A 27,699-nucleotide genomic window follows, 5' to 3' on the forward strand; every position below is an offset into this window, starting at 1 on the left:
ATTCTAACTGCCCTTCCAGATCCTCTCTACACCTTCCTGGCCAGCATGGATGCGTCAAGGGGTCCCATTCTCTTTGGCTGCCCTTTGGGTTTGAGCATTGAAGGCCTTTGGCAAGAGACTGGAGGAAGGAAGAAGAGGGAGGTAGGGATATTTTTTCTTTTAGCAATTTCTCTGCCAGCTTGGGGGCAGTTGGCTTTTCTACTGAAGGCCACAGCATCTGTATGTCAGGGGGGCTTTCCATTTGGCTACCTCTCTTCAGTCCAGGAACTTCCCCTTTCCCTTTACCCTCAGGCTTCAGGATGGTAAGAGCTTTCCAGCCTTGAGATCTATACTCCCCTTGGCTGGCTTCCTTGGATGCTGCCAGACCTTTGTGAGTAGTCCTGTCATTGAACGATTTTGAATTTCCTTAATCTGAGTGATCCATCTATTTACTGCTGAGAACTTGACTACCCATATCCACATAAGCAAATACACATCCCAGTGTTGCCAACTGGAGTAGTTCATGAAACTTACTGTGGCAGTTAGTTCATAGGTTGCATATCTGGCCTAAAACAGAGCTATTCAGAGCCCTTCCCTGAAGTTTTGAGTAAAACACTGGAACATGGTTGCTCTCTGCTTCTTCCAGGGTCATTAACTGGAATAATGTAAGCCTGCAGCTGTCTGCAAGGAGCTCATATTTAGTAGGAGAGAATGGGTCCAATCCAGACAGAAGCAGGGCACTGAAGTGGACAGAGGTCTGAAAGCATCCTCTAAATCCCTGAGTCCAGACACTCTTGAGGTCCCCTTTTTTCCAGTTGAGTGGACCAATAAATTTGTTTTGTTTATTTTGGTTTGATTGGGTTTCTGTCACCGACAGAAAGGATCTTGTATATGCTGTATTGATCCACCTCTTGGCCAAATGTGGCCTTTGTAAAAACCTCATTAGGCCATTGGTGCTAAGGAAAGTCTTTTTAGAGACTTTGGGATAGCCCAAGCTATTCAACTTCTTTGAAAAATATTCCTGAGGGTGCTATAACCCAATCCCTCCAGAGAAAAACAGAATAGCAGGAGGCAAACATAAATGAATTTTTAATTTTGCTCTGGCTGGCTGTAGCTGAGGCTGAATGATGCCTCTCCTGTGCCTTTAAGTGTTCCTGCCCCTCCCATCGACACTCTTCCCCTTCTTGCCTCTCCTTATGCACAAGAGCTGGCCTGATAAATTATTTCACACTGAAGCGATAGAAGCTGTGCTGATGAGTAGAAAAAACAAAACAAAACAAAAGAAAACACTGGCATCCATGTTGAAAATCCAGATCCAAATGCCGATTCTCTCAATGAATTGCCTACCCTTGCTGAGCTTCAGTTTTTCCCTCTGGAAATGTAAGATAAACATAATCCCAGGAAATGACTTCATCATGGGGGAGAATTTCAGGTGCCTGGGAGGTGCTGTTGCTGTTGCTGCTGGTGGGTGAATATTCTTTTCCTTCGGTGGTGAGGGGAGGTCTGGGAAGGCTTTGAAAAGGTTAATATGCAGATCCACTTACAATTACAGACCACAGCCATTTCCGGCCACAGGAGTGATAATTCTGACTTGATTTGGAGGAAAGCTTGAAAGCTGATGGCAGAGGGAACCTGCATCACCCAGGGGGCCATCCCTGTACAGAGCCAGCCTGCTGACTGCTACATGCCCCTCAACCTGGAAGAATGATTGTGAATGTGCTTCCAGCGAGGACCCTCGCTGTACCCTTGTGAGATTGGCCCCTGGGAGGCACCCCCGACCAGGAAAGCCTGTGGCCTCACCTCCAACCAAGGCAGGAAAGTATCTTCCCAGAGCAACGTGAAAAGCTCCAGAAGTTGTTTCATGTAGTAATTGTCCAGAGAAGAAAACAGAACATTTCCTGACACTTCAGTCAATTCCCCAAAGACCACGACCGCAGCCCCAGCAGGTCAGGCAGGCACCTTCCTGACTCTTTCCCATTCTTTTCACTTTAGCTAAACTTCTACTGCACAGCTCTCCCCTAGATTGCCCTCATCATAGCCCTAGACAAACCGGCCCCTTACAGTTCTAGGATGTGCCATTTTCCTATTCTTGATCATACCTATAGCCACCTGTGATTTAGGTGTAGTCTTCCCCTTGGTCTGCCGGCTCCTAGTGAAGAGGTAGATACTTAGGGAGGCACGTCTATTCTTTTTGTCCACTTTTATTGGAATTTAAGTTCTGTAATGTTTGTTTTACTGGTGCTGCTTCTCAAATGGAATTTAAACATACCATATTGATATTTTTGTTTCTCAAACATGACTCCCTAAGGAAAAGAACCATGCTGTTTCTTAATTTGCAGGCCATGACTCTAGTAGGTGACCACTCTATTGTTTATGTGGTTGACCATACATCTTTAGTCCTAAAGCCAGACTTTCTAATTAGCTCTCTGACCTTGGGAACATTGCTTCTTTTTTTCTGTGCTTCAAATTCATCATCTGTAATTTTAAAAAGGGCTTTGGTTCAAGTGGTATCCTGGGTTCCTAAGGGTTTGAACTATCATTCTTCATAAACCGTCAACTGACTTGGATTAATATTTCCTTTGTTGATACAAGTCAATATAGATCTTATTATGCTTTTCTCCACATTATTTTATTAACAAGTTTTAATAATGCCTCTGCAATGGAGGTATTAATAGGTCAGATAGTAGCAGTAGAGACATGTGCCACAGAACATTGATCATATAGAAAACAAGCCAGGCAAAGACCTTCTGGTGACTCCAGAAAATGCTGAAAGACAGGAAGCTGGAAGGAAAACAGAACATGACACAGCATTGCAAAGGGTTGCTGCAGAGGCAACACACACACACACACACACACACACACACGCACACACACACTCACGCATACCCACATGGAGACAGTACTTCCCCCTGTACAGCCCCTTCCACAGCAACACAAGCAGTGGAAATTTCCAGCACAACTGATAAGCAATTTCCAGTTGTTAAGTCTCTGCTTCCTGAACTTTTGCAAGGTTTTATGGTATTTGCAGTCTAAAGCTAAAAAGTTAGCTTTAGAAATTATAAATGTTTTATGTCCCTTTGCTATCTGAGTCCTTCTTGTAGTTTCTTCATATTAGAAGACTTTCCTTGATAATATTTCCTTGATAATAAGCTTAACTATCATTCTGTTATTGAAACTAAAATGAGATAATTGGACAGATTTTTTTAAATGACATTGTAAGAACACTTATGTATTGTAGCAAATAGCAAATTTAAAAATGTGCCCCACGGCTGCTAGTATTGGTGTCAGCTTAGAAATGAGAATGCTTATTTTTGAAGCAAAGAATAGACTTGAACAAAACTTTCACAAGTATTCAGCCAGCTTTCCCAGTGGGAAATGAAGGCTTACTGAGGTTTCATTGTTGGCTTTTTTATTTCCCTCCTTCCAAGCAAATAGCAGCTTGGGTCTTGGTTCAAAGAGCTCCTATTTTCAACTGCTGTTGTCAAAGCTTTCTGGCCACGTGTAACAGAGATGGATGATAGAGACAGTGATCCTAATAAAAACTATTAAAAATGATGATGATTGAATGTTACTGCTAGCCAGTGTGCTAACTGGTTCATAAGGTAGGGACTATTATTCTCATCCTTATTTTAAAGTTGAGAAAACTGAAGTTTAGAGAAGTCAAATAGCTTGCCCAAGATAACAGTAATTTCAGTGCCAATCCGGGTTCTGTCAAGGCCAGAAACGACTGAGGTCTTTACCATCCTGCTATGCTGTCCATATGGAAAGCTTCTTAAAAAAAAAAAAGAAACAACCCCCACTTATCAAGTAAGCAGTTTCTGCACTTCCCCTCTCTTCTTATGACCTATGCCATCCAGTTATGCTAAGAACGAGGACTCAACCAAACAATAAATTCTATTTAAAAAAAGATTTGTTGAGATCCTACTGTGTGCTGGGCACTTTGCTACATGCCATGGGACCACAAAGATAAATAGCCAAGATCACAAAATATGCAGTCTTCTGTTAGGGAAAAACAAATATAATTATAGCTGGAATACAACTGTCCACAGAATGTGATGGTATGATAGAAATATCAACAAACAGCCAAGAAGAAGAAAACATATATTTGAGTGATAGAGCTGAGCTGTTTTCAGGAAACACTTGAATTGGATTTTAGACAATGGGTAGGACTTCAAAATTCAGGGCTGCCCAGGTAAGGTCTTTCAAGAAGAAAGAGCCGGAGCCAATGCCCTAGAGGCACAGTTGATTCCAAGCCTGCAATTGGGACATTCTTCTCTTGGTTGGTCTCTCAAATAGGTAAACTTGGCAGTAATCTACAAAGCATGTTATATGGGCCAGTTCATGAGAGAAAATGCAATGATTACATAGAATCCAGGATGCTGGAGCCAGGGGGAAACCAGGGAACCCCCTAAATAAGGTGATCCTCCGAACGATAGACCTCTGAGCAGAAGTTCCTTCCTCCCATCAGAAGCCACGGTGCTCTGTGAATACCAGCTTTGCATGTGGCACTCAAAACTGCAGACCGATGTAGGTGGTGAGTCATCTTGCTTTTAGAATCTCACAGGCTGCTGCAGGGCCAAACAGGCCTCATGGAAGCAGGACCCACCTGCGTGGTACACCAGGTACCCTTGTATGTACCGTTGACAGAGATTCTGATTAGTCGGGCTCTTCCGTTCTGATTGGTACGGGCTCAGGTAATATTAATTTTTAAGTACTTTTGAGGAGGGTTCCTTTTAAGGGGATCACAATATCCTGAAACCCAGGCAGTCATATTTTTCTATTATTTGTAGTTTGTTTTATATGTAATACACACATATATATAATATATATTTATATTATGTATTTTAATGTATATGTAAAACAAATTAGAAATATGCAATATATATATGAGCTTAAGTTGACTGCTTCATAAAGTCAGAGTTAATTCCATTAATGCATAGGTTGCTTATTCAAATAATTCTTTCTGTCTGTATAGAGTTCCAAATTAAAGAACTGCTTTAAAGGGGATAGGAATTGTGTTTGTTTGCATGTGTTTCTAAAAAATCTGGACTGATTCACAAGAACATAACAAAAGTTAACTGATGGGGTAGGGGAAGGGGTGTTATGGAGTGGAAACCAGGAAGAAGGCTAGGAACAGGGTTGGGTGCATAGCTTTTCACTGGTTATCTCTTAAACTGGCTAATTTTTGAACTACATGGATGTGATATCTCTGAAAAAATAATCAAATAAGCCTATCAAAGACTCTCAAAGAACTCTGATTCTGTTTTTGAAAATGCATAGATATCTCTGGAAGGAAGATATTTAAGAAACTGATCAGTGGCTCACACCTGTAATCCCAGAACTTTGGGAAGCCGAGGTGGATGGATTATGAGGTCAGGAGTTTGAGACCAGCTTGGTCAATGTGGTGAAACCCTATCTCTATTAAAAATACAAAAGTTAGCCAGGCATGGTGGCATGCACCTGTAGTCCCAGCTACTCAGGAGGCTGAGGCAGAAGAATTGTTTGAACCTGGGAGGTGGAAGTTGCAGTGAGTTGAGATGGTGCCATTGCATTCCAGCCTGGGTGACAGAACAAGACTCTGAAAAAAGAAGAAAGAGAAAGAGAGGGAGGGAGGGAGGGAAGGAAAGGAAGGGAGGAAAGAAGGAAAAAAGGAAGGAAGGAAAGAAGAAAGGAAAGAAAAAAACTGATCATAGAGGTTGCAGGAACAGTGTAACCAGGGAGAAGGAAAAGGAAGGAGGCTTACATTTTATTCAATCACCTGTCGGGTATTTTGAATTCTGTGCCATGTATATGTATTATCTGTTCATGAGTAAATATGTGGGAAAATAACAGTAACTCTGCACTAGAAAGATCCTTCTGATGACTGAAGTGAAGGGTTGGATGCAAAAGGAGTATGCAAAGAGCTCTCTGGCTTTCAGCAAAGCCCGATGCTCATTTTTTTTTTTTTTTTTTTTTTTTTTTTTGGTATTTTTTGAGATAGGGTCTCACTCTGTCACCCAGGCTCATTTTTTTTTTTTTTTTTTGCAAAAGAACATTTATTCTTTTTAAAAAATTATATACATTGTCATACAAAGTTACCACATTGAAGCAGCTCTCAGAAGCCTTCCAGTGAGCCTTCTCTTACAATTGCCCGAGCAAGATTTCGTGCAAGAGCAAGCCTCAGCATTTCCACCTTGGTAGTCTCTATGTCATCATCCTGGCACTGCTGGGTGTGGGGTCCTCCATGCACTGGTCTTCCTGAAGTCAAGTCCTCCAGACACTGCATCAGCTCATACGTCTGTTCTGCTGAGAAAATCACCTGTTTCTGTTCCAAAAGGGGCAGGGCATCTGTCAGCAGAGTCATCCAGAAAGACCGAGGGGCAATCTGAGACGTCATCAAGGACAGAAGGAGTGAAGCTTCATCGGCAAAACGCTTCTCCCCATACACACGGTGGAACTCGCGATACTTTCCCAGGAATGTCAGTCGGTCACTGAGCATCATGGCTGGCCCCAGGTTGTCGATGAGATCCAAATCAGAAAAGCAGCCTCGCTCACAGTAATCCCTGAGGAACCGGTCTGACACAAGCGTGGCAAAGGCGGCATCCTTAGCGCGGATGCTCCAAGAGAAGGCAGAACCCAGGCGATTGTTGCGGACGGCTTTCATGGCTAAGATCTTACAAATGCTGCGAACTTGTTCAGTCATCTGCCGCTGCTCACAGATCCGCAGCACCTTGAAGGCTTTCTGCTCGGTGTTCAGAGGTATCCGCTCAATGTGCAACTCCAAGGAGACTCGGCCCAGCTCAGGGCAGTAATCAAAGTAATCCACTCCCAGCTGTCACAGGCTGGGATGAGCGAACAGTCCCGAGGCTTACTCCAGCTGATGTTTAGCGTGTCTGCCCTCTGACTGGACATCATTGCCATTAACTTTCTTCTGGGTGTCATGGCAACGTTGTGATGCCCAGACTTGGAGCAAGGCAACCTTGGAGCCAGTCCACTAATAAAATATGGTTAATACCCATTTTTAAATTTCTTTAAGTTTTATCCTTAAAGATAACTCAAGTGGTTGATAATAAAAGTTGTGTTACTTCATCCTAAATTAAATTGGTAAAAAAAAATTTTAATGTGTTTGGTTTCTACTATTGAGAAACTGCAAACCAGGAAAAGGTTGGTATGAAAATGTCTCTCCTTTTTTCAGTGTACATAGTTCAGCTTTTTCTTTGTTACATTTAAACTATATCCATGGATATCAATCTGTTTTGGACTCCTCTGCTAGTGTTAAAGATGGAAATAAAACCATTAATTTGAAAAAAAAAAAAAAAAGTGAGCGCCATCTCAGCTCACTAACACCTCCGCCTCCTGGGTTCAAGTGATTCTCCTGCCTCAGCCTCCAGAGTAGCTGGGATTACAGGAGAGTGCCAGCACACCCAGCTATTTTTTTCTATTTTTAGTAGAGAAGGGGTTTCAAGGTGTTGGCCAGGCTGATCTCTTAACTCCTGACCTCAACTGATCCACCCTCCTTGGCCTCCAACAGTGCTGGGATTACAGGGATGAGCCGCCACACCCAGTTCTGTTGCTCATTTTGGAAAGGCCTCTTCTGGCCTCTGAAGAAACAGCCCCTGCTCTAATGGCTGCTGCCAAAATTCCCCTAATTTGAGCTTTCCTTGTTTTATTTTTATTGATACATAATATTTGTACATATTTATGGCTTGCATGTGATATTTTGTTACATGCACAGAATGTGTAATGGTCAAGTCAGGGCATTTAGGGTGTCCATCACCATGAACATTTACCATTTGTGTACATGTTGGAAACATTTCCAAGTCCTCTTTTGTAGCTATTTTAAAATATATAATATGTTGTTGGGAACTCTAGTCACCCTACTTGACTATCAAACATTCAAATTTATTCCTTCTATCCAACTATATGATTGTACCCATTTACCAACCTCTTCTCATCTCCACTTCCCCACACCCACCAAAACCCACCCCTTCCCAGCCTCTGGTAACCATCATTCTACTCTCTACCTCCATGAGGTCAACTTTTTCAGTGCCCACATATGAGTGAGTGCATGCAATATTTGTCTGTCTGTGAGATGCACTTACATTAGTTAGACATGATTTTTTTTTCTGTTTTGCTGGAAAGATCACATAGTAACCTTTGGTGACCATTTATATCTTAGTAAACATGTGAATGTCACAGTGGAAAAATTTCAAGAAAAGCAGAAGTAACAAGGAATCCTCCCCTGATCCTACCTCACCTCCTGAGTTTTGGGGGTTTCTTTTTAAGGAGTGAGAAAAGGTCTTAGAGAAGGACTGTAATGTATTTTTTTTGTGCATCTCAATTTTCCAGGTTTCTCCCTACCCTGTTTGAGCATTTCTGGGTGTTATGCGAAATAGTTAATCACATCCTTTTCTGGGTAGGGTTTAAGCAGGATATCAGTGATGGAGGTCGCCAGGATGCTGGATAGGGATGGGGCCATTGAGAGAGAAGGTACATAAAAGGGAGGGGATTTACTTTGGGACACATCAATTGTACTATTCTCAGAACAGTATAACTAGCAAACAGTGCACTCGATTCATTGGGCAAGAAAATTCTATGTGTGCTGCAGGGGTTAGGTGGTTGAAAGCTGGCACAGTGTTTATTGGCAGGTAGGAAATGGGGAGGAAAGCCACACATATCCAGAAGTTCCCCTGTAAACAAGCCCCCAGACCCAGGAGGAAGGAAGTGGCCGTCAGATAATTAGTAAGAATCAAGTTGCCCTGGAACATCCTTATGTTTGAGTTAAAGCTGATGTTAATTTTAATATCAAATAATAAAATAGGTTCTTTTCTTCAATACTAGATGATCTTTTTGTTTAGTCCAGAAACTAAAGGCATTACTTAGAAATAGTAAATTCTTTGAGGAGGGGAGAAGATGGGGCTGTAGGACCAACTCAGGATTGCAGCTCCCAGTGAAAGTGCAGAGGGTGAGTGCAAGCCACTTTTCCAGACGGATCTTTATTGCCCACAACCCAGGAGACTCCCAGGTGTAGGAGCCCCACGGGCCACCAGTGCGGCTATTTGGGCCGGCATGGCTGTTTGGGCTGGGGCCGTAGCACAGCAGCACTCCGTACAAAATACACTGGTTTAGTTGCCCTGTTAAACTGGCAATTGGAGATTTCGGAAAGCAGATTAGCACATTCATCTGATTAAACAAGACTTAAACAGAAAGCCAGGCCAGAAGATTCCTGGGCAGCAACATTGTTCTAGCTGGTGCAGTGGGTCACTGCACAGGAAATCACACAGATTCTGGTGCCCTTTCAGCAGGCGACTAGAACACCTGGGAGAGAGTCAACTGTTCAACTTAAAAAAAAAAAAAGGGCTCTGAGGCAGGGAGCCAGGTGATCAGGCTCAGTGGGTCCCACTCCCACAAAAACAAACAAAACAGCAATTGGAAACATTTGGGGTTGAGAGTTTCACAGCAAGCACAGCTGAATCCAGGATGGTGCAGCTTGGTGAGGGAGGGGTGTCCGCCATTACTGAGGCACTTGATGCTTACGGAGGTAGTCTGCCATTGCTGACACAGCCTGCCATTGCTGAGGCAACCTGCCATAACAGAGAGAGTCCACCACTACAGAGGCAGGCCACTATCACCATGGCAGCTCTAACCACACCCATGTAAACAGGATTACAGGGAACTACACACAGCAGCAGGGCAGAGCCCATGACAATAGGGCAGAGCCCACAGCAGCAGGGCAGAGCCCATGGCTGCAGGGAGGAGCCCACGACAGCAAAGTGGAGCCCACAGCAACAGGGCAGAGCCCACGGCAACAGGGTGAAGTCCACAGCAGCTCAGCATAGCCACTACAGGCAGGCAGTGATTAGACTGCCTCCTTGCTGGGCAGGACAGTGCAATGGATACTCATAAATAAAGCCCTAACTCCCCGGGACAGAGCACCTGAGGAAAAAAAGGGGCTTTATGAGTTCTGCTGCAGCAGACTTAAACATACCTGCCTAGCAGCCCTGAATGAACAATGGAGCTCACAGCTCAGCACTTGTGCTCCTATAAAGTACAGACTGTCTCCTCAAGTATAAAGTACAGACAGTCACCTCAAGCAGCTCCCTGACCCCATATATCCAAAGAGTCACCTCACAAAGGACTGATCAGACTGACATTTGGCGGGCATCATTCAGGGACAAAGATAGCAGAAGAAGAAACTGGTAGCAACCATCACAGTTCCACAGCTGCTACAGGTGTACCCCAGGAAAGCAGGGCCTGGAGTGGACCTCAGCAGTCCTACAGCAGAGGGGCCAGACTGTTAGAAGGAAAACTAAGGAACAGAAATACTTCATCATCAACAATCTGGATGTCCACTCAGAGACCCAATTGGAAAATCAGCAACTACTCAGATGACAGGTGGATAAATCCACAAAGATGGGATGAAGTCAGCGCAAAAAAGAGGAAAACACCTGAAACCAGAACACCTTGCCTCCTACAAGGGACCACAACTACTCACCAGCAAGGGAACAAAGATGGACAGAGAATGAGTGTGATGAAATGACAGAATCAGACTACAGATGGTGGGTAATGAGAAAATTCCGTGAGCGAAAAGAACATGTTCTAACTCAATGCAAAGAAACTAAGAATGTTGAAAAAAAATTTGAGAAAATGATATCAAGAATGGACAACTTAGAGAGGAATATGAGTGAATTGATGGAGCTGAAAAACACAACACAAGAACTTCGTGAAGCATGCACAAGTTTCAACAGCCAAATTGACCAAGCAGAAGAAAGGATATCAGAAGTCGAAGATCAACTCAATGAAATAAAATGAGAAGCCAAGATTAGAAAAAAAAGCACAAAAAGGAATGAACAAAGTCTTCAAGAAATGTGGGACTATGTGAGTAGACCTAATTTACAGTTGATAGGTGTACCTGAATGCGATGAAGAGAATGAATCCAAGCTGGAAAATACTCTTCAGGATATTATCCAGGAAAATTTCCCCAACCTAGCAAGGCAGGCCAATATTCAAGTCCAGGAAATACAGAGAACACCACAAAGATATTCCGCAAGAAGAGCAACCCCAAGGCACATAATCATCAGATTCACCAGGGTTGAAATGAAGGAGAAAATGCTAAGGGCAGCCCAAGAGAAAGGTGGGGTCACCCACAAAGGGAAGCCCATCAGACTCACAGCAGATCTCTCGGCAGAAACTGTACAAGCCAGAAGAGAGTGGGGGCCAGTATTCAACATCCTTAAAGAAAAGAACTTTCTAACCAGAATTTCATATCCAGCCAAACTAAGCTTCATAAGTGAAGGAAAAATAAAATCCTTCATGAACAAGTAAGTACTCAGAGATTTTGTCACCACCAGGCCTGCTTTACAAGAGCTCCTGAAAGAGGCACTACACATAGAAAGGAACAACCAGTACCAGCCATTACAAAAACATACCAAATGCTAAAGAGGATCAACAAAATGAAGAATCAGCATCAACTAATGGGCAAAACAGCCAGCTAGCATCAAAATGACAGTATCAAATTCACACATAACAATATAAACCCTCAATGTAAATGGGCGAAATGCACCAATCAAAAGACACAGACTGGGAAATTGGATAAAAAGCCAAAACCCATCAGTGTGCTCTATCCAGGAAACCCATCTCACATGCAAGGATACACAAAGGTTCAAAATAAAGGGATGGAGGAAGAGTTACCAAGCAAATGGAGAGCAAACAAAAAAAAAAAAGCAGAAGTTGCAATTCTCGTCTCTGATAAAATAGACTTTAAAGCAACAAAGATCAAAAGAGACAAAGAAGGACATTACATAATGGTAAAAGGATCTACACAACGAGAAGAGCTAACGATCCTAAATATATATGGACCCAATACAGGAGCACCCAGATACATAAGGCAATTTCTTAATGATTTACAAAGAGACATAGACTCCCACACAATAATAGTGGGAGACTTTAACACTCCACTGTCAATATTAGACAGATCAACCAGACAGAAAATTAACAAGAATATCCAGGGCTTGAACTCAGACCTGGAACAAGCAAAGCTGATAGACATCTACAGAACTCTCCACACCAAATCCACAGAATATACATTCTTCTCAGCACCACATCACACCTACTCTAAAATTGACCACATAATTGGAAGTAAATCACTCCTCAGCAAATGCAAAACAACTGAAATCATAACAAACAGTATCTCAGACAATAGTGCAATCAAGTTAGAACTCAGAATTCAGAAACTAACTCAGAACCACACAGCTTCATGGAAACTGAACAACTGGCTCTTGAATGTCGACTGGATAAACAATGAAATGAAGGCAGAAATAAAGAAGTTCTTCAAAACCAATGAGAACAAAGACACAACATACCAGAATCTCTGGGACACATGTAAAGCAGTCTCTAGAGGAAAATATATAGTTATAAGGGCCCACATGAGAAGAGTGGAGAGATCCAAAATTGACACCCTAACATCAAAATTGAAAGAGCTGGAGGAGCAAGATCAAAAAAACTCAAAACCTAGGAGAAGACAAGAAATAACTAAGATCAGAGCAGAACTGAAGAAGATAGAGACACAAAAATCCCTTCAAAAAATCAATAAATCCAAGAGCTGTTTTTTTGAAAAGATCACCAAAATAGACAGACCACTAGCCAGATTGATAAAAAAGAAAAGAGAGAATAACCAAATAGATGCAATAAAAAATGATAAAGGGGAAATCACCACAGATTCCACAGAAATTCAAACCATCATCAGATAATATCACAAAAAACTCTAGGCACATAAACTAGTAAACCTGGAAGAAATGGATAAATTCCTGGACACTTGTGTCCTCTGAAGACTAAACCACAAGAAAGTCGAAACTATGTATAGACCAATAACACAGTCTGAAGTTGAGGCAGCAATTAAGAGCCTACCACACAAAAAAAGCCCATGTCCAGATGGTTTCACAGCCGAATTCTACCAGACATACAAAGAGGAGCTGGTATCATTCCTTCTGAAAGTATTCCAAATAATCCAAAAAGAGGGAATCCTTCCCAAGTCATTTTATGAGACCAACATCATCCTGATACCAAAACCCTGCAGAGACTCAACAAGAAAAGAAAACTTCAGGCCAATATCCATGATGAACATAGACGCAAAAATCTTCAATAAGATACTGGCAAGCCAATTGCAATAGCACATCAAAAAGCTTATCCACCATGATCAAGTAGGATTCATCCTGGGGATGCAAGGCTGGTTCAACATACGCAAGTCTATAAACATAATTCACCACATAAAAAGAACCAAAAACAAAAACCACATGATTATCTCAATTGATGCACAGAAGGCCTTTGATAAAATACAACAGCTCTTTATGCTAAAGACTCTCAATAAACTAGGTATTGATGGAATGTATCTCAAAATAATAAAAGGTATTTACAACAAACCAACAGCCAATATCATACTGAATGGGCAAAAATTGGAAGCATTCCCTTTGAAATCTGGCACTAGACAAGGATGCCCTCTCTCACCACTCCTATTCAATATAGTACTGGAAGTTCTAGCTACAGCAATCAGGCAACAAAAAGAAATAAAGAGTATTAAAATTAAAAGGAGGAGGCCAAATTGTCTCTATTTGCAGACGACATGATAGTATATCTAGAAGACCCCATCATCTCAGCCCAAAAACTCCTGAAACTGATAAGCAACTTCAGCAAAGTCTCAGGATACAAAATCAATGTGCAAAAATCACAAGCATTCCTATACACTAATAACAGACTTAAAGAGAGCCAAATCAAGAACGAACTGCCATTCACAATTGCTACAAAGAGAATAAAATACCTAGGAATACAGCTAACAAGGAATGTAAAAGACCTCTTCAAGGAGAACTACAAACCACTGCTCAATGAAATAAGAGAGGACACAAACAGATGGAGAAACATTCCATGTTCATGGTTAGGAAGAATCAATATCATGAAAATGGCCATACTGCCCAAAGTAATTTACAGATTCAATGCTATCCCCTTCAAGCTACTAATGACCTTCTTCACAGAACTGGAAAAAACCACATTAAATTCCATATGGAACCAAAAGAGATCCCGCATAGCCAACTCAATTCTAAGCAAAAAGAGCAAGGAAGGAGGCATCACACTACTGGACTTCAAACTATACTACAAGGCTACAGTAATCAAAACAGCAAGGTACTGGTACCAAAACAGAGATATAGACCAATGGAACAGAACAGAGGCATCAGAGGCAACACAACCTATCTACAACCATACAATCTTTGATCAACCTGACAAAAACAAGCAAGGGGGAAAGGATTCCCTGTTTAATAAATGGTGTTGGGAAAACAGGCTAGCCATGTGCAGAAAGCAGAAACTGAACCCCTTCCTGACACCTTACACTAAAATTAACTCCAGATGGATTAAAGATTTAAGCATAAGACCTGGCACCATAAAAAACCCTAGAAGAAAATCTAGCCAAAACCGTTCAGGACATAGGAGTAGGCAAGGACTTCATGACCAAAACTCCAAAAGCATTGGCAACAAAAGCCAAAATAGACAAATGGGACCTAATCAAACTCCACAGCTTCTGCATGGCAAAAGAAACAGTCACTAGAGTGAATCTGCAACCAACAGAATGGGGAAAAATGTCTGCAGTTTACCCATCTGACAAAGGGCTGATATCCAGAATTTACAAAGAACTCAAACAGATTTAGAAAAAAAACCCAAAGAAGCCCATACAAAAATGGGCAAAGTATATGATCAGACACTTTAATAAAGAAGACATACATGAGGCCAACAAACATAAGAAAAAATGCTCATCATCACTGGTCATCAGAGAAATGCAAATCAAAACTACATTGAGATACCATCTCATGCCAGTTAGAATGCTGATCATTAAAAAATCTGGAGACAACAGATGTTGGAGAGGATGTGGAGAAATAGGAACACTTTTACACTGCTGATGGGAGTGTAAATTCATTCAACCATTGTGGAAGACAGTGTGGCGATTCCTCGAGGACCTAGAAATAGAAATTCCATTTGACCCAGCAATCCCATTACTGGGTATATATCCAAAGGACTATAAATCGTTCTACTATAAGGACACATACACATGAATGTTCATTGCAGCACTGTTTACAATAGCAAAGACCTGGAACCAACCCAAATGCCCATCGATCATAGACTGGACAGGGAAAATGTGGCACATATACACCATGGAATATTATGCAGCAATCAAAAATGAGGAGTCCTTTGTAGGGACATGGATGAATCTGGAGAACATCATTCTCAGCAAACTGACACAAGAACAGAAAATGAAATACCACATATTCTCACTCATAGGCAGGTGATGAACAATGAGAACGCATGGACACAGGGATGGGAGCACTACACACTGGGGTCTGTTGGGGGGAATAGGGAAGGGACAGGGGGGCAGGAGCTGGGGAGGGATAGCATGGGGAGAAATGCCAGATGTGGCTGAATGTGAGGAAGACAGCAAATCACACTGCCACGTGTGTACCTATGCAACTATCTTGTATGTTCTGCACATGTACCCCAAAACCTAAAATGCAAAAAAAAAAAAAAAAGAAAAGAAATAGTAAATTTTTTTAAAGGCTCAGATTTCCTAACCAGCAGAAGAGAGCATATCTTCAACAAAGGGTGCTGTATTTATCTTTAAGGGTTCTAATTTTACACTGGGGAATAATGAGGGGAAGAGTCAAACAAGCCTATATTGCATAACCTTAAATATTCACATTTCACTGGGTTCTCTTTCCTACTAAATCAAACATGCTGTCATTTCTTACTTGCAGTGTCTTCCATAATCTGGCCCAGAAGTTACTCAATCTCATTTCCCAACTTTATAGCAAGCAACCCCTGCTTCAGTCTTGGTCTCCTCAATCTCCTGAAAACACACTTAGTCCCATTTGCCAGCCACATCCTCTTCCTGCCTTTTGACTTGTCCCACCCCTTCCTTTTGAGGACCATGTCAAATCCTAATTTCCATGAAGACTGCCTAAGCAGGAAGGTTTTTTGGTCTCTCCTCTGAATAGTGCACAATGCATGCATCTCTTTTGAGAGTAAGGTGCACCTACTTGGAAGATTCTGACATGCCTGTGTAGACAGCTGGGTAGGTCTGTTTGCATGAACTAGAAACATGCTGCTTAAGAGAACAGTGCTGGAGTGCCCTTGTAAAGACACGCTCAGGTTGGAGTCGAGGCAGACAGACAAGGCTGGCTAAACCTTGGCTCCAGAGGGCAGAGGCGAAGCTGGGAATGCCATCATGTCTGCCATTCACATTTTTATTCTGGCTGAGCTCTACCCCCAGAACTCAGGGCTGAGTCTCAAGGAAGAGTGGCTAAAAGTTAAATAAAAAAAGTTTTGTTGAATGTGTATTATGAGAGAGAGGCACAAGTGACTTTTCTTTGGGATTACACGAACATAGTAAAACAAAAGGGGAAGAGAGGCGTTCAGGCCAACCTTCTCATTGAGCATCCTGGTGCTGTGGCATTTTGAGGACTCCAGGCCCCCCATGGGGGCAGTTCCTTAGGGAGACAGTGGTCCCTGGAGGAAGTTGTAGCAGTGCCCGTAGAAAAGATTGTCAGATAAATACACAATGCCCACTTAAACATGAGTTTCAGAGGAACAGAAAATAACTTTTTAGTATATTTTATACAACATTCGGGCATAGTTATACTAAAAATTATTTGTGGTTTCTCTGAAATTCACATTTAATTGGGTGTTCTACCTGGAAACCCTGCCATAAGGGATGGTTGAGCCTGAAAGAAGGTAGAGTGTCCAGGCCAACCACTGTGGCTCATGCCTGTAATGCCAACATTTTGGGAGGCTGAGGTGGATGATTGCTTCAGTCCAGGAGTTAGACCAGCATAGGCAACATAGCAAGATCTCATCCATACAAAAAAAATTTTCTAAATTAGGCAGACATGGTGGTGTGTGCCTGTGGTCCCAGCTACTTGGGAGGCCAAGGTTCAAAGAGCACTTGAGCCTTTGAAGTGCTCTTTGAAGGAGATCAAGGCTGCAGTGAGCCATGTTCAAATGACTGTACTCCAGGCTGAGTGACAGAATGAGACCCAGTCTCCAGAAAAAAAAAAAGGGGGGTCCAGTAGGGTCCAATAATACTTGGAGCAGGGAATTCTAACATGATGTTTGGGTATCGGCAACTTCCCTTTCTCAAGAAAAAGACAAAGCATTGAGAAGAGAAAGCCTTTTGACCCTTCCACTTACTTGCTTCATACCTTTTTTTTTTGTGTGTGTGATGGAGTTTCGCTCTTGTTACCCAGGCTGGAGTGCAATGGTGCGATCTTGGCTCACCACAACCTCCGCCTCTTGGATAAAGGCAATTCTCCTGCCTCAGCCTCCCGAGCAGCTGGGACTACAGGCACGTGCCACCACTCCCAGCTAATTTTTTTTGTATTTTTAGTAGAGATGGGGTTTCACAATGTTGCCCAGGTTGCTCTCAATCTCTTGACCTCGTGATCCACCTGCCTTGGCCTCCCAAAGTGCTGGGATTACAGGCTTCAGCAACCATGTCCGGCCACTTCATACCTTTCAATCACTCCTGATGCCTGGAGTGATGACAGCTGTCTAGAGGCTGTGAAGTACAAGCAGGAGGATGAAAGGCCAAGAGGCCAAGATGGTGAAGCCAAAGGTTGAAAAGAGCCTGGGTCCCAAAGGACGTTGTCAGGCTCCATCCAAGGAGGCGCAATCTTTCCGAGAGACACACTGCACAGGGCTGGCTCCAGACCTAAAGAACACTTGAGTTCTATCAGGAAGAAAAAAGAAGGGAATGACTGCAGGGTAGGCCATCAACAATTTTACTGGCAATCTAACCAGCAACCACACAATTTCCACATTTTTATTCTGGCTGAGCTCTACCCCCACCTTTCTAGACCTCCGTTTTTCATGAATAAAGCACAACAGTCAGGCTAGATGAGAATGACATGCCTTCTGACTCCCTGATATTCTACCTCCTGGAGATCTTGGATGCTACTTCAGCAGTCAGGTGATGTGAGAGGGAGGATGAAAGCTCCCTCCCTTCAGCTCCAAGTATGATACCTCCAGCCCCAAGAGGGCCAAATGCAAAGCCTTCTGGAACTTTGTTATCACAAGACATTAGATCCTCTTTTCCTGACTCCTGGGTACTGAAACCAGCCTGACTGTAGAAACAGACTTTGTGTCATCCTCTGGACAAGTTCAGACATGAACTGGACAGTCTCATGTTCAAGGAGGTCCAGCTGTGAGTTAGAGGGCTACAGGCAAGGATGCCATGCACTCATTCAGGCAGAGACCAGGTAGCACACTGACCAGTACTGGGATCTGGTCCAAAGACAAAAGAACCCTGATTTAGTGAGAAAGGCTGAGGCGGGAGCAGGAGAGGGACTTTGGGGAGTGGCTCTGGTTCAGGGTAGGGTTCTAGTTCAGGAGGGAGACAAGTATGAAGGAGGGTGTGTGAGGAGAGGGGAAGCATGATAGAAGACTGGTGATGTACTTGGGGTCACCCAGAGATGGGGGGAAGCACCATGCCCCTAGAATCATGGACCCCCACAGGGCTCTTTACTAGAGCACCAGATGCTGCCATACTCTGGAGAGACACAGTTAGATGCCAGTCTCACCTCCCTGTTGCCCTTATGAAAATAACCCAATTTTATTTTAAAAACAGTCTAACTGATTAAAAACACTCACATCCCCAGAGTCCCATTTATGTTTGGTTAGATAAGCAGATATTCCTGCAAAGGGCTGCAGGAAAATGTGGTAAAGGGGTCAATTCACTTGGTGTTTGTTTTTGCCCTTTATCCTTTTTCCTCTTTTTTGTGCATGGAACTCATACAGGATGCTGAAAGAAAAACAGCTGTCTAGTGAGCTTCCTGGGGAGCTGAAAGCTAAAAGAAGCTAAAAAGAAGCCTAAGACCCTGATGGCCCTGGAGAAGTCACATGACAGCCCTGAATGCTCTTGCAGCCTCCTGTCATGGGAGAAAGATAAACTCTTCTTTGGTAAATCTATTGTAGTTGGGTTGTTTTACGCAAGTAAACCTAATCCCAACAGGCATACGTACCTACCTTACACAATTGTCATGAGGATTAGATGTATTTGGAGACTCTGAAGGGTTGAGGTGAATTCAGAAGGCATAGCTCATCACCCAGAATCCTGATTTGGAGACTTTCCCCTTTCTTAAGCCCCTGTAGGTGGTGGAGACTTAAGCCACTGATACACTTCCTGTCTCCAACGTGATCTACTCAAGACTTAATGGGATTTGGGTAACCCTGAGACCATAGTGGGGATGTGTCAGTAAATCTAGCTGCAGGAAAGCAGTTAAAAACAATAGGAGAAGCAAGTTAAAGGATGACATAATGGCTTACTGAAAATCATGTGCACTTCTAGAAAAAATTTTTCTGATTACATCAGAAAAGGTAGTAGCACCTTCACGTTTCAAGCACACTTCATTCATTCACTTCCTGAATGCCTGTAGCGTGTCAGACACTATTAGGTGCTGGAGAAACAACGATGGATAAAATACAATCTTTGGCCTAAAGCATCTTCTCTGGGTCTCACGCTTTGGGGGAAATGGGAACCAAAAGATGAAGGATCTGTTTGAGTTAAATATGAGGGAGAGAAAAAACTCTGAATACTGAAATTGTTGTCATTTTGCATCCTCTGACTGATGCTGCAAAAATAATACACCCCAGCTTTTAGGAGATGAGGAGATATTTCCAATCTAGACTGAAGTGGAAAGTTACTAGAATGCTAAAAAGTAAGCTTACATAATTACAGGCTGATGTCCAACAAACTATAGAAGGTTCTTAATTTCTAGTATTTCCTTGGGCTGTGAACAAATTAACACTTGAACCAGGTAAAATATGCTGTCACTGTAAATGGAAAAATACTCAAATGGTGGGAATTTTATGCTATTTATCAACAAGAAGCTGTTGAATCTTCGGTGATATCCACTGGATCACATTCTGGCCAGCTGATGAAGATGGCTCCAGCCCACCATATTTCAAATAGCTGCTCCTGATGGAACGGTATTAGAGTATACAGTATATCTGCTCAGCTCTGGTGCATTAGAAAAAGAATACGCAGTGTAGACCATGCTTTGGAGTTCATGCTCTGGAGTAAGAACACCTGACTTTGAATCCTAACTTTGCTCCCTACAGCTTGTGAGAAGCCAGGTAATTCCTTGGCATCACTGAGCCTTGGGGTCATGAATGACATGGATATAATAATTCCTACCACATAGACTTGTTAAGATGATTAAAAATATTATGCAAAGGATGTTAAGTGCTTGGCACAGATTTAGAGCTCAAATCTGTTGATTGTGGGGAAAATGAGGTGGGGAAGCAAAATGAGGAAATGCAAAATCTTTTCTTAGAGGAATCTTCTGGGCTGGAGCCAATTTTTTTTTTTTTTTTGACTCTTTTGTAATTTTAATTGAAGCAATTCCTATTCATTTTTTTAACTCTCTCTTATAAGCACCAAATTTTAATATACTGGTGCTCTACACATTCAGAGAAACTTCTCTAGTAACACACTATAGAAATGATCCCTGAAAGTATAGTCTTTGGGCTGGAGCCAATTTATCCCAAATGGACCTCCTTGTACGAGGTGCAGTCACAGACTCAACAGACCTCAGAGTCAGTTCAACCTCTGTTCTCCCACATTCTGCCCCAATCACTGTGAAGCTGCTGGAGAATGTGAGGCTCCCCAATTATTTAACCAGAGAGCTGCATTTAGGTGGTGCCAAATGTTCATTGTTGAAGGCGGACATGTGGGCAGTTCTGTAAGGTCTGTAGAATGAGCAGGTAGGTCCAATGCTCCCTTGGATGACTCTGCTTTGTGATGCTATTTAAAGGCTTTCATGAAAAGCTTCTTTATGTAAAGGCATTGGCTTTCTCATCTCTTCAGTGGAGGTGATTATACCAACCTCATCTGATCATCATGGGAATTAAACCAAATGAGTAGCACCCAGCATACTGACTGGGAGAAAGTAGGCACTCAATAAACATTGCCTTATTCTTTCGCATGACCCACCTTGGTGTCATGCTGCCCAACTGTTGGATACTCAACCAACAGTATCACTGTCAACGTGCTGACAATGTGTGTGGAGAAAGAAAGGAATCTACTCTAAATCACTTAAACTTTAGTTGGAATTACTCTGGCGAGCCAGTTCATCATTTCCCAATTATTCTTTACTTTGGTGCACATTAGAGTTACTGGGCAGAACTTTAAAAACTACTGATGTCCAGCACACACCCCTCCTCCCACCCCAAGAAAATCTGATTTAATGAATAGTTCCTTAAAAGAATGAGCACCTCTGTAGCTTTCAGTCTGTTTCTCTGTAAACTGAAAGGCAGAAAGATAGAGCAACTCACCATGTCGCACAACCAGAGAACATCCCAGGTCCACTGAAGCCCAGACAAGGGTGTTCACTGCAATGGATACTGTCTTTAGTTACAACTAGAATGTTTTATTTATCATCAATTTTTTGCATTAACTTTTATTTTTAAAATATTGCATTAAAATGTTATTTATCTGGATGGTGGAGTTGTTTTGGCACCTCCTTAATTTGCACTTGAGGCCACAGCCAAATGTTGGAAGAAACTTAAGGAAAACCCCTCAGCCCATGTGCCTTTGGTCTTGATTCCTATCTCCTCTCATGTGCTCTCTGCTTGTCTCCCTCCTGAACCTCAGTCATTGCCCCAAATCCCTCTCCTGCTTTCACATCAGCCCCCTCTCACCAGTGTCCTTTTGTCTTTGAACCAGATTCTGGTACTGGTCAGTGTGCTGCCTGGTTTCTTTTATTCATCATTTTGTTTCTTTAAAATTTTACTTTAGAGACAGGGTTTCACGATGTTATCCAAGCTGGAGTGAAGTGGCACGATCCACTCACTGCAGCCTTAAACTCCCAGGCTCAAGCAATCCTCTGCCTCAGCTTCCCAAGTGGCTGAGACTACAGGAACATGCAATTTTTAAATTAAAATTTCTTTTTGTAGAGATGTCTGTCTCATATGTTGCTCAGGCTGGTCTCAAACTCCTAGCCTCAAGAGATCCTCTCACCTCAGCTTCCCAAAGCATTGAAATTACAGGCATGAACCACCATGCCTGGCCCAGTCTCTGACTTTAAGCAATGGGTGGCATCCTTGTCCACAGCACTTTAGCTCCCAGCTGGACCTCCTTGAACTTTGGACTGTCTTATTCACGTCTAGGAATTGCATCTAAAAAGGAAAATTAACTGAACATCCTGTCCTTTTCTTTTTGGAAGTTCTTTCTAAGCATCCCCTTCAGTTTTGCACTGTGTTATCAGGAGTGGTGATGGCCAGTCACAAGAATGAGGATGAGTGGCTGGTCTGTGGCTGAGTGGGGCACAGGACTAATGAATTCCTGAGGCTGCTGCATAAGAAATCAGTTGAGAGTAAACTTAGCACTGGTTAGATTTCAGCTGTGTTTCTTTAGCAGCTTAGGCAGGAAATGAAATTTCTCCTGGAAGAAGTACTCATTCTTTATCCTGCCATTAGCTTATAGTGAGTTTTGACTTTTGCTAGCTTGAAATTTTCAGCCCTTAATAATCTGAACTAGGAAACTAGGAAATGGTAAACTAGAAGAATGCTTTCAGATGTCATTAGACAATTAGGTAATTGAATTGTCTGGCAGGAACACAATGCTTATCATGTTAAGAAACAAGTCAACACTTTGCAAAGAAATATTCAGACAAAGTGAAGGCAGAGCCAGGAAAAGCCTCTTCCTGGGAGGATAGGCAGATTCTGGGGCTCATAGGTAGAGCCATACCCTGTCTGACATCATCTGCTTTAGGGAATTCTCCGGTCCCCTCAAGGGGACCAGTGAATTCTCCGCAATTTTTCTAAACCCAGTTTCCCTTTCCTTGATTTCAATTCCCACTATAACAGAAGCTCTTTTAGGACAAGGACTTTCTCAGATTGTGTTCAGTGCTGTATTCTTAGTGACTAGGATCATATCACTGTCCTGATTATAGCTTTGCATGATCATTCCATTTCCCTCAAAAGTAACACTGAAGTCCTTATGTGGCCTGCAGGCCTGCATGATCTGCCCCCTGCTTACTAATTCAACTTCCACTCAAGTCACCTTTTCATCAATCACAGAGCTCCAAGCTCTGCCCTATCAGGCCTTTGCATGTTTTCTCCAGCCAGAATTCTGTTCCACCATATGTACATGTGTGGCCTTTGTGCATTGAACATACACACACATGGACACATATGCATGCATACATACACAACAGAACTAGCTTCTTCTAAGCCTTCATGTCCCCTTTGAAAGATCCTGTCTCAAAATTCAACAAGGAAATCCAGGACTTGAATGCAGACCTGGACGAAGCAAACTTAATAGACAGTTACAGAACTCTTAACCCCAGTCCATAGAATACACATTCTTCTCAGCATCATGTCGCACTTACTCTAAAATCGACCACATAATTGGAAGTAAATCACTCCTCAGCAAATGCAAAAGAACGGAAATCATAACAAACAGTCTCCCAGACCACAGTGCAATCAAACTAGAACTCAAGATTAAGAAACTAACTCAAAACCCCACAACTTATAGAAAATGAACAACTGGCTCCTGAATGTAGACTGGATAAACAATGAAATGAAGGCAGAAATAAAGATGTTCTTTGAAACCAGCGAGAATGAAGATACAGTGTACAAGATTGTCTGGGACACATTTAAAGCAGTGTCTAGAGGGAAATTCATAGCAGTAAATGCCCACATAACAAGAAAGGAAAGGTCTAAAATCGACACCCTATCAACAAAATGAAAGAGCTAGAGGAGCAACATAAAAAAAAAAACTCAAAAGCTAGCAGAATACAAGAAATAACTAAGATCAGAGCAGAACTGAAGGGGACAGAGACACAAAAAACCCTTCAAAAAAATCAGTAAATCCAGGAGCAGGTTTTTTGAAAAGATCAACAAAATAGACCACTAGCCAGACTAATAAAAAAGAAAAGAGAGAAGAACCAAATAGATGCAATAAAAACCATCACCACTGATTCCACAGAAATACAAACTACCATCAGAGATTACTACAAACAACTCTATGCACACAAACAAGTAAATCTAGAAGAAATGGATAAATTCCTGGACACTTGCCGTCTCCCAAGACTAAACCAGGAAGAAGTTGAATCCCTGAATAGACCAATAACCGGGCTAAACTTGAGAAAACAATTAATAGCTCACCAACTTAAAAAAGCCCAGGTCCAGACTGGTTTATAGCTGAATTCTACCAGACATACAAAGAGGAGCTGGTACCATTCCTTCTGAAACTGTTCCAAACAATACAAAAAGAGGGAATCCTCCTCAACTCATTTTATGAGACCAACATCATCCTAATACCAAAACTGGGCAGAGATGCAACTAAAAAAGAAAACTTCAGGCCAATATCCATGATGAACATTGATGAAAAATCTTCAATAAAATATTGGCAAACAAAATGCAACAGCAAATCAAAAAGTTATTCATCATGATCAAGTAGGTTTCATCCTGGAGATGCAAGTCTGGTTCAACATATGCAAGTCTATAAATGTAATACATTGCATAAAGAGAACCAAAGCAAAAACCACATGATTATCTCAATAGATGCAGAGAAGGCCTTCATCATAATTCAACAGCCCTTTATGCTAAAAACTCTCAATAAACTAGGTATTGACAGAACGTATCTCAAAATAATAAAAGCTATTTATGACAAACCCACAGCCAATATCATACTGAATAGGCAAAAACTGGAAGCATTCCCTTTGAAATCTGTCACAAGACAAGGATGCCCTCTCTCACCACTCCTATTCAATATAGTATTGAAATTTCTAGCCAGAGCAATCAGGCAAGAAAAAGAAATAAACCATTTTCAATTAGAAAAAGAGGAAGCCAAATTTTCTCTATTTGCAGATGACGTGATTGTATATTTAGAAGACCCCATCATCTCAGCCCCAAATCTCCTGAAACTGATAAGCAACTTCAGCAAAGTCGCAGGATACAAAATCAATGTGCAGAAATCATCAAGAATTTATATACATCAATAACAGATGAACAGAGAGCAAAATCAGAAGTGAACTCCCATTCATAATTGCTACAAAGAGAGTAAAATACCTAGAAATACAACTAACAAAAGATACAAAGGACCTCTTCAAGGAGAACTACAAACCACTGCCAAATGAAATAAGGGAGGGCACAAACAGATGGAAAAATATTCCATGCTCATGGTTTGGAAAAATCAACATCGTGAAAATGACCATACTGCCCAAAGCAATTTACAGATTCAATGCTATCCCCATCAAGGTACCAATGACTTTCTTCACAGAATGGGAAAAAAAACTTCAAACTTCATATGGAACCAAAAGAGAGCCCGCATGGCCAAAACAATCCTAAAAAAAGAACAAAGCTGGAGGCATCATGCTGCCTGACTTCAAATGATACTACAAGGCTACAGTAATAAAAACAGCATGGTATTAGTAGTACCAAAACAGAGACATAGATGAATGGAACAGAACAGAGCCCTCAGAAGCAACACCACACATTTACAATCATCTGATCTTTGACAAACCTCACAAAAACAAGCAATGGGGAAAGGATTTCTTGTTAAATAAATGGCTTTGGGAAAACTGGCTAGCAATGTGCAGAAAGCAGAAACTGGACCCCTTTCTGACACCTTACACTAAAATCAACTCCAGATGGATTAAATATCTAAACATAAGACCTAACACTGTAAGAACCCTAGAAGAAAACCTAGGCAAAACCATTCAGGATATAGGCATAGGCAAGGACTTCATGGCTAAAATGCCAAAAGCAATGGCAACAAAAGCCAAAATAGACAAATGGGATCTAATTAAACTCCAGAGCTTCTGTACAGCAAAGGAAATAATCATTAGAGTGAAACAGCAACCAAGAAAATGGGAAAAAATTTTCGTAATCTACCCATTAGACAAAGGGCTAATATCCAGAATCAACAAAGAACTAAAACAAATTTACAAGAAAAAAAACAAACAAACCCATTCAAAAGTGGAAGGATATGAACAGACACTTTTCAAAAGAAGACATCTATCAGGCCAACAAACATGAAAAAATGCTCATAATCACCAGTCATTAGAGAAATGCAAATCAAAACCACATTGAGATACCATCTCAAGCCAGTTAGAATGGCAATCATTAAAAAATCTGGAGACAACAGATTCTGGAGAGGATGTGAAGAAATAGGAACAATTTCACACTCGTGGTGAGAGCACAAATTAGTTCAACCATTGTGGAAGATAGTGTGGCAATTCCTCAAGGACCTAGAAATAGAAATACCATTTGACCCAGCAATCCCATTGCTGGGTATATACCCAGAGAATTATAAATTGTTTTATTATAAAGCCACATGTACATGTATGTTCTCTGTGGCACTGTTTACACTAGCAAAGACCTGGAACCAATCCAAATGTCCATCAATGATAGATTAGATAAAGAAAATGTGGCACATATACACCATGGAATACTAAGAAGCCATAAAAAATGATGAGTTCGTATCCTTCATAGGGATATGGATGAATATGGAAACCATCATTCTCAGCAAACTGACAGAAGAAGAGAAAACCAAACATTGCATGTTATCACCCATAGGTGGTGTTGAACAATTGGAACATGTAGACACAGGGAGGGGAGCATCACACACTATGGTCAGTTGAGGGTGGGCTAGGGGATAAACAGCGGGGTGTGGGGAAGGTGGGGAGGGATAATGAGGGGAGAAATACCAGATATAGGTGATGGAGGGATGAAGGCAGCAAACCACATTGCCATGTATGTACCTATGCAACAATCCTGCATGATCTGCACATGTACCTCAGAACCAAAATTATAATTAAAAAAAAAGAATTGTATATTACATATTTGAGTAAGTTAAATGCATGCTTCCATTCTGGAATGCACAAGTCTATTTGTAATTTGTAAGGCAAAGATTGCTGCTTTGGACACTTTACATGAAATGATGTTCTGAGAAATCTTTAGTTCATAAACATTAAAAATAAATTGCTGTTTTAAATAAATATAATCTTCTGCTTAAAAAAAAAGGTCCTGTCTTCAAGAAGTCCTCTCTGATGACCTGATCCATTCTGTCCATCTTCTTCTTTACTCTCATTTCTACATTTTGTTTCCTTCATAGCACTTTTCTCAACTTGTAATTTAATATTTTAAAATGTGTTCCCCTGTTTACTGTCTGTGTGTATATTCGCTTCCAAAATTTATGAGAGAGAGACTATGACTCTCTCCTGCTGGGGATCAGAAAATGATACCTCCAAACGAAGGTATCTAAAGCAAACCCCAGACTAAAATATTTTCTCTGACATTTTCCTGCTTTCCTATCTCTGGCCCCTCATCCTCCCCTGAGGCCAGCTGTAGAAACTATAATCCATCTTCCCCAAGACAGGTCATAGAAATCAGAACCACTTTTCCTCAGAGCCAGTGATAAAACATAAAAATATTACTCCATTCCCCTCTCAAAATGTAGAATAGATACTTACAAATTACTTGTTGAATGAATATGTGAATGAATGAATGGATGAATGAATGAACTTTTGTAGCATGTATGACCCTGTCCGAGACTAAGATATGAAGCTGGGTCTCCCCATTTGTCTTCGGTCCATGCTCTCCCTGTTACGTGTTCTTTCCTTGCTTGTGCTAGTGGCTGAACACTGCTCTTAGCTGCCTAGACCTCCTTACATACTCCAGTCTTGGGTTAGACATCTAGAT

At 41.7% G+C, this 27,699-nt stretch overlaps 2 pseudogenes across 1 annotated transcript; both read right to left on the reverse strand.

Moving 5' to 3' along the window:
• Positions 1-5,984: 5,984 nt before the first annotated feature.
• On the reverse strand, positions 5,985-6,786 carry LOC100391412 (nuclear pore complex protein Nup85 pseudogene; annotated as a pseudogene). The gene has a single exon (XR_013532669.1). The product of XR_013532669.1 is annotated as a nuclear pore complex protein Nup85 pseudogene (transcript).
• A 13,652-nt stretch (positions 6,787-20,438) lies between these two features.
• Positions 20,439-20,514, reverse strand: LOC118151725 (small nucleolar RNA U3; annotated as a pseudogene).
• Positions 20,515-27,699: the final 7,185 nt, after the last annotated feature.

This window comes from Callithrix jacchus, chromosome 2 (genome assembly GCF_049354715.1).
Source record: "Callithrix jacchus isolate 240 chromosome 2, calJac240_pri, whole genome shotgun sequence".
Lineage (NCBI taxonomy): Eukaryota > Metazoa > Chordata > Mammalia > Primates > Cebidae > Callithrix > Callithrix jacchus.